Genomic DNA, 13849 nt, shown 5'->3' with positions numbered 1-13849 from the left:
CAGAATTGCATTTGTAGGACTACATTTATTTTTTTATTTTTTAGTCTCCAAGGCAGATATCTACGACAGTGAGTGTGTTACAGGGCATCAATGGTAGCGATTGCACAAATAAGCCTCCAGCCTCTTGCCTTAACAAGCTATGCGACCCAGTGATCATCAGCATGACACTCCTTGTGTTTTATTGCTGGCTAGGAAGATTTGTTTTGAGTCTCTTTCAGTGCCAGAGGTCTTTATTGCTAAATAGTGCTGGCTGTTGAGTAATACGTGAATTTAATGTGCTCATACTGGAATGCCCACTTGGAAGGTAGTGGAAATTCAACTTAAAACTGCAAGCAGCTCTTTTCTTTCTCTTTTTCATTCTGTCCTACGTTTTCCCTTTGCTGTTCATAAACTACTTCCAGGGCTGTTCCCCGTGCTGTTGCAGCTCTTTATGAAGCAGACTATCACCTCACTCCTGCTCAGACACATGAAAGAGATGATCTAGAGGAGGAAGGGGCAGTGGCAAGTCTGATAAAAGCAGCTTCCTACTCGTGCTGCTTTGACAAGACATGAAATAGTTCTATTCTTCCTGACCATCTTATTAATAATCAAAATCCATCCACAGAAGAAAGCATTGCTAGTAACATTTCAGCTGTCTGTTTGGCAAGATGCATGTGGGGAGGACATGGAAGAATCTTATGAAGAAGAGCACCAAAGCCTGTGAGGGACTGTTTCATACCTGGAAGAGGTCAAGGAAGGTTTCTGGGGGCCAGACTTTGGAGAGGGAATAGAAATCACGCTTTTGAACATTCTGCATCAAAGCTCTCTTGAACATACCACTGTTGCCTCTGATACTTTTTTTCTAGGAAACAAAAAGCTTCTGTGACAGCTACCAGCAGTTACAAGAGTGGAGCTATGTTAGTACTGGGGAAAAAGTTCTAAGTCTGTAAATGTGTATGTGAATTTTTAAACAAGTCTGTTTGGCACTTTTCACTGAGCTTCTCAGAAAGCACTCTACACTTCCAGCAGGAGCACTGACAGTTTAGTGGGAGCAAATCCTGTGTTTTATTCTGAAAGAACGTTTGCAGTTTTGTGCTCCCAGGTATTTAATGCTTTCCCTAATGTTCCTGGTGCAGGGATCTGGGGTATAAGTGAGAGTACCATCTTCCCTTAAAGCAAAAGATCCGTTTTCAGCTCTCACAACTGAAAAGAAATGCTGAAAACCATAATTCCTAAAAAAGACATGGACATCAGAAAGACCACTTAATGCAAAAATGTCACAATTTTTGAATGGTTTGGGATAGTGAAACTGAACTTGCGGTTGTCCCTCTTCCTGTTGCACATGAGAAAATTGATTCTAAGAGTTACACTCCCATGATCAGTGAGGAGAAGCACACTTAGCTATCTTTCCAGTTAATGCTCCAAATCTGACTACCAAATATGGCAGAAAACTGCTCTCAAACAAGTTCAGTATTATTTGTCTTATGGTATTTGCATTATTTGTATTATTCAGTATGATTTGCAGAAATGACAGCCATCACTTTGGCATCCTCTGAGAAAACTGTTATTTCCTAATGGGCTGTTCATGGCAACCCCAAATAGACAAAATTACCCTAATAAGGTATTCATTATGTATCATTTACCAGCCTGTGCAAGTGTCAGTCCAGAACACAAGACTACACCTGACCTTTTAATAGATACATTTTTCTAACAGCCACTTCCTATCAGGCTGCGCTGTAAAGCAGCTTAGCTTTTATCCTGGTGACTGATCAAAATATCCCTCCTCCCCTCTAGCACCGAGCATCCTCCACTAATGCTCCACAACTCTTATCACTTAAGTCCCGCTCCTGCAATGAAGAGCAGAAGGTGCATTGTGTCTTCTAGGGCCTCTCAGAACATCACTGTTGCAGGTGCAAGACCAAAACAAAATAAACCAAAACAGGCATCAAGCACAGAAGCAGTGGCCTGTTCTTGCAAGCTGATGATAGGAGGTGGTAGCTCTGGCAGGTCAGCATGTGTTGGGATGTTCCATCTGTTATCAAGGTGAGTCCTCTCCACGTCAAAGCCTATGGATCAATGTGAAAGCGAGACATTTCCCAGGTCATTGCCCTGACTCTCACACACTGACGCAAACAACCCTAGCTGTTAAAATGTCACTGCCTGTCCTGCCCCTGCACTCCAGGTTACCATCCCTAGCAGAGGACAGCAGGAGCCTCTGTGCCAGTGCTGCAGCATACCCATGGCACCCCTATCTGCTGGCAGCCCATATACACTAGCCAGCCTGCAAATTAGGAGCCAGGGACACAGGGATGTGTTCCCTGATGCAAGGCTAGTCACCGTTGGTAGCTGGTCTTGTTAGCGGCTGGGCCCCCTGCAGTCTGATCTTCAAGTTTTAGCCGTGTGCCTCAATACCATTAAAGCTAATTTCAACAGGCAAAAGGGGTTTACAAATGGACAGCAGCAAACCAGTTGCCTATGAAAGAAGTGTCATCACACTCCTGAGTCAGTGCAGCAAAGCATGAAGCTATAATCAAAGTTTGCAACTACTCAGCAGCCCTGAAAATATCAGGGCCCATTCTCAGCTAGTGTGAGTGCTTTGAGAAGTTCCTTTTTCATGGCTTTGATGTGAAGCTCAAAGCATCTTCCCCACCATGAGGGAAGAGACAGCTGTCTTGAACCCAGGGGAATACTACTACTATTCACCTGAAGTGATGCTATGAGGTGCTAGCACTATCTGTTTTGAGCCCCATGGGATCCTGCATCCCCTTTCTGGGGTCTTCTCTGTCCCTGTGTGTCTACCTTGACTTCAGCTACTTTCCAAAGTGAGGAGGATCCAGTCAATTAACTCCTATGTCTTGCTAACTGACTCAGACTGCAAAGAGCAGAGATGAGTCACCTTCAGATTTGCCCGGGGACAAATGTGCCCAACTGCCTGCTCCCATTAGCTACGGTGGGGAGGCTGATACAGTATTTGCCTTTATGTCCATGAGAAACTAGGAACTGTGTAAGAAGGAAAGATAGAGAAGATGCAGAGATTTTTCTTCTCCCATTTTCTGAAGTGGCTGAAACAACCTACAGACTGGTGCCACTACAGTGTGACTGAGGCAAACCTTTTTTCAGTTGCTGGAGAATTGAAGGAAGAAAAGTATGAACATGAAGACTGGTTTTGTTTTACAATAAACATCAGGCACAAACAGCTCAGCTGTGCCAAGTATAGACAAGCATGAATCTAAGCTGCCTTTCGCTCTACGGGTACTTAAGAGTCTCAATCCAAAAGAGTGACTCTCAAACTCTCCACAGGAATGCTGGCTGATAAACTCAGTGTTTCAGACAAACCACAGACTGTCCCATGGCTGTTGACATAGAACCCAAGGGTGCCCTACAACAAGAGTGAAGGTTAGGTAGGGAAATGCAGGTAAAGGGTTCCCAATGCATGGTAACTAGCTCTGTGGCACATTAAGGACCAGCTCACATAGGTTGGGGGATTTTTTAATATGGAAGGTCCTTTCCTTTGGGGTACACTTGCCTCTCCCTTGAATCAATGATCATTTGTTACATTAATTTAGAGACAGAAATCAGCTATACTGCATTCATGCTCCTTAATTGTCCACCCGGAGAAATCAATGCTTTTATTGAATTAGCCAGTTGCCACAACAAGTTTTCTTTGATTTCTAAGGCTCCCATGAATCAATAGGAGTCTGTCATTGCCTCTAAGCAGAGCAAAGTCAGACCCCAAGTCACACTGGTGGATGAAAACCAAATGCTCCTGCAGAATTCTCTGCATTAGGTGGATATGTGACTGCTTAGCAATTTGCTGAAAAACTGCCTCCAATCACTTCCACCCCTGCCACACCAACTGCCTTCAGCTCACAACTCCACCTCTGCCTTATCAGTTCTCAACTCTCACACCTAGTATCTTCTATTTTCCTGCTTCCTTATCTGCTTTTTCTGTGCCCTGGGCAAGATCTGCTGCTGTCTCCATATTGTCTTAGGTGCAGGTATCTATGCCAGAAACATCTTACAGTACACAGGCCTGCATCTGATAAATCCAAATACCTCTCCAGGACTCCCTTGCCTGTGCTGTCGATAATAAGTCATCTTTAATCAAAGTGCCAGTCCAAATATTTTGGGTTTTTTTTCCACAAAGGTAATTTTGTTGTTGTTTTCCAGCCTTCCCATAAAACTGGCCATTTTTTATCAGCACAGCTGGCCGAGAAGCATGATTCATACATAAATTACCGCTTTTACTGCATTCCTTCCCTTTGTCAGCCCTTCTGCTGTCAGCTACCTGGGACAGGACCATTATTCTTCAGTGTTTAGCAAACACTCTACACATAATGGGCAATACTGTAAATAAATGAAAATAAGACCTGAAATCAAATGAAAGCTGACTGACAGGACTTTTGTGAAACCATCAGAGTTTTGCAGGTTTTTAATCAGCTGCGCTGCACTGTTATATGGCACTTACAATGGCTCTGCCTCACTTTTGTAGTGTTAGACAGGATCGTAAGGGGACAGCAATGGAAATCAGGTCTTAAACTCTTTTACCCGTGGCTCACTTCAGCTGATTAAGAACGATCTATGCCTTACAGGCTGTGACTTGTGACCAGCATAAAATGATGGATAGCCCAGCATTTATTGCCTAATCAGAATTCCTTCCTGGAAAATCAGGGGAAGTGATAGAAATTAATGCTAAGGAATGGCAGGCTGCAGGAGATGTCAAAGTGGAAAACTGATAGGGGAAATTTCAAAAGACAAGTTGGGCCACTGTTAGTACGTGCAGGATTCCATAAAAATCCCATGCAAAACAAATGTTGATCATGTTGTAGGGAAGAGAACAAGAGGGAAAGGCAAGAACTGCAAAGACAACTAAGCGCTAATCTGAGCACAACTGAAAATTAGGGGAAAACAATAAAGCAAGCTCAGAGAGCTGAAGTATTTCAGCTACCAGGTGGAAGTAAAAGAAATAAATAGCAAGACAAAACCAAAGTGGTGCACTGCATGACACAGCTCAAACTGGGGCATCAGACTAATATGAATAATATTACATGGTATTCTTCATAGAAGAAATAGCAACGTTTTCACAGTGCAAACAATGAGAAGCTTGTGGATGCACATGTGTTTGAAATGGATATTGTTTGTGTAGCATTGCCTACCCCAAACACTCAAAACTTTCAATATAGGCTTGGAAACTCTGAAACTGACTTGAAAATTGACATGTTTATAAAAACACTGCACAGATTCTGAATGTTTGTCTTCCAGTATTCAGCCTTTGTGCAACTTTGTTGCAACTTTCAGTTTTGTGCAGTAACTGAACTAGAGCTTCATTTTCTGGGGGGAAAACCAACCAAACAAAAACCACAAACACAAACCAAGCGTCTCATCACCCTCAGGAAAAATCTAAACCACTATTCATTGCAAGATTTCCAGTGAAATCATGCAATCAGCAAAAGCCAGCTGCAAACCAAGTAACAGTGAGTCTTTGGACAGAGGAGAGAACATAAATAGTGATGGCAGTGACACGCTGAAATTGGAAGATGGGAAAGGACTGGAAGGAATTAATTGAGTGGTGGCTGGTTCAGATGAGCACAGATCAGCAGCTCTGAGGTACCTTGTTAAGTAGAGTACTTTCTGCCCACTCACAGAATCATAGAATTGTTTAGGTTGGAAAAGACCTTAAAGATTATCGAGTCCAACCACTCAGAATGGTAGATTTGCCTGCAAGGAAGAAAAGTGGTAGAGCATATTTTGTTGAGCATCTTTCAAGATGGGCTGATTTCAGAGGGAAATGCATACATAGCCGTACAGATGGGATGAATCCAGCAAGCGCCAGGCACATGCACAGATAGCAGCATGACAGCAGGCAGAGCAGCAGCTGATACTCCTAGTGCCAATAAGGCACCAAAGGTAGAGAGAGACCCTAATCCAGTTCTGCTCAAGCCATCCCTGAACACAGAGAGGGTTGCCAGAGTGAACACCAGCAGACCTGGGCACAGCCTCTGACCAGCACCGGCCAAGAAGAACCAGCCACAGCCCGGCATTAAGCCAAGCCTGGCATAGTCAGCAGTGTTGGCTGTGTCTGCAGGAACCAAGGTGTGTGCTTTTGTTAATAATGTGGAAACTTCTTTATGGATTAAACTGGGAAGGCTAAATCTACTTCCCGCTATAGCCCTGGCTGATTTATCTTGTGCAAGGGTAGAATCTGCTCCAATTGTCACACTGGAGGTCTGCGACACAAGTGGAGATCAGACTTCAAACACTGGACTTCCCGCAGCCTTGTCATTTATCCCTGCTTCTTTGGGAACACAAGGAACCCCATGAAATTCAGCATTCAGGATCTTCCCAGATGCTTAGAAGAGGATCTCTTCAGCCTAAAATGTCTCTGAAGAGCTGCCCTCTTTACAGATGGGATGATGCTGATGATAAAGGAAGACATTGGCAGAGAAACGTCAAAACTGAACAAAAAGACAGAATGTGAAGAATTAACCATCCTTTCCCTGTAACTGTAACATTAGACTCGAGTCTCTAGCATTAATCCAGGAGTAAAAATCATTTCACACGATTCAATCACGTGTTCTTAACTCCTAGTCTCAGTGTGCTCCTTGCTATGGTTTATGGCATCTGTGGGATTTGATGCTGCTGAACACTGGGATTTCAGCCCCTTGCAGGAGTTAATCTATAAAGGAAGAACTCCCGGTGTTCTGTTTAAAGGATTTTTATATGACCCATCGTTCTTCTCCTGTGTGTTTGTTATAATGCTGATGTGTGCTTGTGAGATGAGTCATGGACATGATCAGACCCAAGCAAGTCTTTTTCCAGGTTCTGACAAAGTGTGTATTTATGCGAAAAGCAGTGTAAATAAAAAAAACCCCTAATCTCCAGCTCCCCAGAAACAGCTAAATGTTCCATATTGTCAGCAAAATTTTATGTTTTGGGAATTATGTCCCCAGCATGTTTTCTTCTTTTCAACTACAATAAATTAGTCAATAAAACACAGGAAAACAAACTGAAGAGTTACCCTGTCCTTATTAGTCACCCAAGTCTTACAAGACAATGGGATGAGGCCATAGTTATGTGATTAATATATTATGATTAATTAAAAACTGGGACTGGAGAAAATCTTAGTTAGGTAAATTGAAGAACACAGTTGAAAGTCTGTAGTTGTGTTTTGCAGTAAGTCCCATTAAGTTCCCTCTGGCCCTGCTGCCTTGGCCTGAGTTCCAGGCTCAGTTTTTACCACATGGGGCCAAAACTGGCACCCCCATACATCTGTTAATTTAGCCTAGGAAAACAGTTCCACACAATTAAAGCATGACTGATGGCTCTAGTGACTCCAGACAAGAGCCACTGAGCAGAGATGGGCACAGAGACACCGTTTCAATGCCTGAAATGTGTGGAGACAATTGAAACCTAGTGTGGAGGAAAGGTGCACTGCTGCAAAGCCAATACTAATGCTGCTCTTCCCCCAAAAGGATCAGACCCAGCCACCTGCTCCACTGCTAATCTGTAGGAATCAGCAAGCAAGTCAGGACACAGCTTGCACACGGGCAGGAACCACAAGCATCGCAACTGCAGCTCCAAGATAATTAGTACCTGCCTCAGCTCTGGTTAATAAGGGGTGGTATTTGTCATCCCCATCCCGAAGGCTCCCTGCCTCTTACAGGTGGATTTGCCACATGAACACGGGCAGTCTGTGCCTACAATTAATGTAACCTACTCCTGCCCCAGGGATTTTCATCAATAGATTTCAACTCCACAGCAAATGCAGACACGTTGTTGCCCCTTGTTTGCATGCAGGGAAACACAAACAGCCCTTGCTTAATTTGCAGAAGATTATCATGCAGGAAGCAGAACCTGAATTTCCCAAGTCTGGAGCTGTGCAAAGCCTGCTCAAAAGCTTTCCTGGGGACCCTGATTAATGGAATAGTAGCTACATGATTAAATTGTAGTTTTCTGGAAAGTATTACCTGGAAAATGACTTTTTTTTTTCTAGAATCTGGAAATGTTCATTTTAAGGCCTCCTGATCAATTTCAAATGCTTGGGTTTTTTTAATGAAAAGCTGAGAAACCTGGCTTTGATTGAAGAAAAATAAAAAGGTTTGGTTTAATTATATTTTCTGGGGGAAAAGCCCTTTCCTTTTCTAGTCATTCCTAGCCCTAAAACTTGAGTGAGATGATTTTGAAAAATCAGAATTTGTCTTGCTGAGACTGGAGACTCTGAGCAAGGAAGGTCAGAACAAAAAGAAGGAGCCACAACTGATTATGAATGCAGGCCATACAGGATAACAGCATTTCAGAAAGCACAGAAAACTCCTGGGGAATTCAAAGCCATCCAGTTTTGAACACAGGAAAGAAACAACATTTATTTTCTTTTTTTTTTTTCTCCACAATTCTTCATTAAATTGTTACCTATGTTTCTAAGGCCCAAATACAGCGACCTAGTCCAGTTACTTGGGAGGGGGTGTGTGTGTGAAAAAAAAAGCAGCGATTTAGGAAAGAATATTTGACTCTTCCCTTCTGTTTGTTTTTTGTTGTTGTTGTTGTGAAAATTAGACTATATGTAAAGTCAGCAAAATCTGAAAATGGATCATTTGCTGCAACTAAGAACATCTCCTATTAGAATAAAAACATCTGCCAGTTAGAGACTGCTCCAAGCCTTCATTGGCTGTGGCACTGACTGCTGTATGATGCTGGACATGTCTTTTCACACAACTCTCTTTTTCCATCCTTCTATTTAGCAATGATTTCTATTCAGATCACAAGGTCTTGCGGCAAGACCTGTTTTTATCCTATATCCTAGCTCTCGGGGGTCCAGATCACAGTTAGCTAGAATGTAACACACATAAATAACCACCTATGACTGTCTTTCCAAGAGAGCCTCCTTGTGCTACGTTTGGCAAGCTGCTGTTTTTTCAGGCATGCTGCAAAATGGCAGCTCTGTCTGCATTTGCTGTCAGGTCTCCCATGAGCCTGTTTGCAAACTGATAGGGCTTCCTGGGCCCCCCAGTGAGCTGGAAATGAATACAGGCTCATAGCATTTGCCCTTCCCTGCAAGCCAGCTCCTGGAGATTAGTCAGGAAGGTGAGCAGAAAGTATGATGGAACTGAGAGATGGGCTTTGTGCCTGAATCCTTCAAAGCCAGCATGGCCTTCCACTCAGGGAAATTATTTTTTCCTCCCTGTCTCAAGTCTGTCTCTTCCCTAGACATGTGTCTTGGGGACTTTGTGAACCAAAAATGGCTGAGGCTGGATTGCTATAAGAAAATGCCTGTGTTCCTTCTTAATTTGTTGCAGGCTTTCATGCTAGGCTTCACTGATTTCCAGATGCTTCTTGACTCTACAATCAGCTTTGACTCTATTTGCACTGCGTACTAAGAACTCCTTCATGACGGATTTTGCTTTGCTTTTTGCTTTTGCTTTGCTTTTTGCTGTAGAACCCCCATGCTGTACAACAGATGATGCCTGGTGAACAGTTAAACTATGTCACCTATCCTCCCAGCTCTCGCTGGGAGACATGAGAACACCCCACCCAGGGAGCATTTAATCATCTCCCAGATTTAGTTGGAGCAAATTCCAAATATCTGGGGAACCACAATGAATTAACATGCAAATTGAATCCTAAGCCAAGATTCATGTCACTGTCATCTTTACATATTGGACTGTAGATAATGAAAGGAATTACACTCCAGCTGGCTAATTAAGTAAACATGAAACAATTGGGGGTAGCAGACAAGAGCTAGGGCCTAGGAACCTGGGTCCAAGTACTGGCTGAGGCAGAAAATTCTTGTGCGATGATGGACAAGTTTGTTAGGGACAGTTTTGAAATGTACAAATGACAACAGGAGGCCATTAATGGGACCTTGAGATGGGCTCCTGTCCTTGCTGACATACAACACAGATTTCCACCTCCTCTGTCATACAGAGCAGTAAGCTGTAGCAAAAAGGGACTGTGAGACGAGACAAGCTAAATAAAAGGCTTGAGAACAAAGCTTCTCCGCTCCCTCTGTGTACAGGCTGGGGTCTTCCAAAAGGTCTTTCCCAGCACTTGACTCAGCCCAAACTCAGTGTACTCGGGCAGCTACAGCTGGCTTTGCAGTACACTTCAGCCTCACCCAGGGAAACTGTAGGCAAAAGATGGGGAAACGCCAGATTCCCTGTTTTAAAAACAAAGGTGCCATTTCCTACATAGGCATCTTTGATGGTTCCGCTCTGATGCCAGAAGAAAACCATCCCCATTTTAATTGTCCTAGCACACTCTAGTGGGAGCACGTTCCCTGCACAGCTTGACAGCATCCCTGCAAGGCTGCTCTCCCAGCAGCAGTTTTCTCACCCAAGGGCACAAACTTATTCAATACAGGTGTCCAAAGAGCTAGGGGTGAAGGGAGACAACTATAAAACCAGCTCCACTGCGAAAGGGTCAGCAATTTCAATGGTCAGATCACAGAAAAGTTAAAAAAGGCTGTTATTATTTAAGGATAAGGTAATTTCTTTGCAAATACGGAAGAAAAGAAAAAAAAAAAACCCACCAAAATTAGTTCCCCCTCTTTTCAATAGGAAATCTTCCTTTCAAGTGAATAGCTCAAGGAGGCACATAAAGAACCTCAAAGTGGATGAGGTTGGGTTTTTTTACTGCAAAACCTGTATTTGCAATTACAAGCAGACCTGTTCAGTCACACCCTTCAAGCATCATCTTCCTCCCATACCTGCACCCTGTACGCCGGTAACATACCACCACCGCTGCCTCCACCTTGCTCAGGTGAGGCTGATCTGAGGACACACAACCTTTCTGTAAAACACTGCTTTGGCGTTTTGCTTACACATCACAGGCTGCCTCCTCAGCCAGCGATACAGGGTATCATGCTCTCAGATTCACTCTGCGTGGGGGTTTCAGACAACAGAGTAGGCACCAATTCGCCAACAGGAAAAACTATTTCTTACCTTTTTATTATTATTATTCTTTCTATGCTTGGATAGGAACAAGCATCTGTAAGGAAAGGAATGGGAACATTCAGAAAATAAATTGTTGTTTGGTTTATGCTCCTTTGGGTCTTATTCATAATCCAGAGCATTACAAGGATAACTCAGGTTGAAATCTGCAATATTTACTCTATTTACAAGGAAATAGTTTCTTTTGCAGGAAAAGGATTAGACAGCGATATCAAAGGTTTGGGAAAACAGACCACTTATATTGGTGCTTGAACAGGGGACATAACCTTCAAACTGCAAGTCAAATTGCACAGAGAGAGCTCTTTGGTGTCTCTGAACTTTAGCTGATAGGCTAGTCATCATTTCTGCAGCTGTGTGGGACCCTGATCACAGACCTACAAGGACAGCCAATAGACAGCATGCCAGCCTTAAAAAATGTGGATAGGGCATAGGGAGGTATATAAATGAAAGCAGGGCCTGGTTAAGGAAAACAAACTTGATATGATGAATTTCAAAGTTGAAGATTGTTTTTATACAGGCAGAGATGCCCGCAATATCATGTTTTTCCAAAGCAGCCTCATGGCATTGAAACACATTTACTGGGGTAGCGCAGATCCAGACCAGACTTAACACTCACCACCAATGACTTCTGAAGCCAGGGCTGTCCCAAACCACACCAGCCATGGGCTTCCACTTTGATTTCCTACATTTCGGTTGGGTCTTCCTTGGTCCACTGCCAGGCCCAGCCCACCCCTCTGCTAGCCCCCAGGCAGCTGCAGCATTAGCTGGAGAATCCTAGCCTGTTGGCTTCTTACCCTAACAAACTAATACAAGGCCAAATTAACCTGTTTTCTTTGCACTCCTCTTGGTGTGCTACATGGAAAAAAACTAACAGAGAACAGAACTACAATAGAGACTCAGAGCCAAGCTAAAAAGCATTGCCTACAGTCTCAAGAGATGGGAATCTAGCATATTGTCCTAACAACAGCAAAACCAGCAGCAACACCATCCCTTTTGTACGTCTCTATTCAGCTTCATCCTTTTTTACTTCTCCTTATTAACGCAGCAGAGTGCATGGCTAATTAAGCCTGATTTTTCTTTCTTGGATATAGGCCCTAGTATGATTTAGAAATAACCTTAATCTGGTATTTGTAATTCTAGTATTTACCTCTTCCCATGATTTCCAGTATGATGTTACTATATTCTTGGCTCAAGACAAGCTTCTGTGATGCTTTAAAACATCGCAGGAAAACACTGCAGTGAGACCTTGTTCCTGTTGAATAAATAATGGAACATGAGCAGAGCACAGGATATTTGAATATCCTCAAACATCACCAAAACCAGTTAATTAGTTAAGCTCTATAATGCAGAACCAAACCTTTGGGGAGGCAGACTTTGTTTTGCTTGCGTGGCCATCCCAAAACCAGGACATATCTATCACATCCCAATCCATACACCCATCTGGCACACAGCCAGAACACCGCTTCTCGGACGTCAGTCTAAAAGAGGACATGGGGTAAACCCAAACCACCCACCTGCCACACAAGCCCCTGTGCAAACAGAAACCTCGACGCCTGTGCTGAGGAAAAAACTGCTGAACAAGGAAAAAAAAGCAAACACCACTATTTACGCTGATAACATTCCTCTTGACTGTTTGTCTGAAAGCAGTAGTGGCACTGTCCTCTTGTGCATGGGCTGACATAGCCACTTGCAAGCATGCAGCTTCTGCAGTATCACAAAACACCCTGCTTCACAGTGTGCGTGCTGCTCCTTAGCTGCTCAGGCGCTGCACCAGAATACGCAATTGCTTTCCAACATTGGATAAATATGCAGAGCTCTGTCGAATTTTTCATTTTCACATACATTAATCATCCCTAAAGCCCACCTCTGCTGTACAGATCTGTACTCTTTGTACAACTTTTATTCTCTCAAAGGTGTGTATTTTCATAATGATAGTGCTCATGTACCACTTAACAGTATATTTTCATTTGGCCCCAGCCACACTTCTGAACGGTAATTTATTACTGCTTGTCACTAGCTGCTACTAGGAGTAATACATATACTGGGTTTATTTAGTATGTTTAGTATTTCTTGCTTGACTCTTTCTTACACAGACAATACTGCCCAAGCCCAGAGATTCACAAATCAAAACAGCTGCGTTTCTGGGCCTTCCAGTTGCACTTGATCTGCATTTCCTGGCTTTTTGTCTGCCAGATCTAGAAACTTTCATTTATTTGTTCTTTGTAATGGAAGTGGAGAGCCTAATCCACTCTGCCTGCCCAGAGAGCTGCAAGTGTAGAGTGACCACCTATGTGGATGACGAAAACATGAAAGAGGTATGTAGGGGTGTCTCAGGAGCCTGATTCAAACCCCATATACCAGGCCTCCTCCACCCTAGAGGTGAGATGTGTCAGGGATGTGTACGTTATCCGAAGGCAGCCAGGTCCCAGCTTGCCGGACCCAATACCTGCAAAACGTTTGCCATTTTGCTGCGCAATGCTACCCACTGGGAATGGCAGTGCTGACTGCTGGAGTGACAAGCCAGCCACGGAGAGGCCTGGTGGCAGCAGCGGCGGGGTGATGGCCAGGGGTCATGCTGCAAATGGAGCGCAGAGCTCTCTACCTGCAGAGCAGCGTGGGTCACTGCTGTCCCGCTGTGCTGCGGCGCCTGCACCTCGCACTGTGGGGTACAGGAGATTTTAACCAGCGGCTGGGTAAAACCCGCAGGCTCTGTCAGTGCTACCTGTCCACCACAAGTGCGGGGAAATCACCTTGAGAGAGGAATGAGAGAAAAATTGGGTCCTAACAGAAGCACAGTATTACAGAAAGCTTTTTAAGGTAAAATACAGCTATCGCCTTTCAGACGGTTGGCGTGCACGAAATCTGCATCACCACAGCTCCCTAAGCCACACTCTTTTGCAAGGAGTGGCAGGAAATTTGGAGGC

Source organism: Falco peregrinus, chromosome 8, assembly GCF_023634155.1.
Source record: "Falco peregrinus isolate bFalPer1 chromosome 8, bFalPer1.pri, whole genome shotgun sequence".
Classification (NCBI taxonomy): Eukaryota; Metazoa; Chordata; class Aves; order Falconiformes; family Falconidae; genus Falco; species Falco peregrinus.
This window is presented reverse-complemented; position numbering follows the sequence as displayed.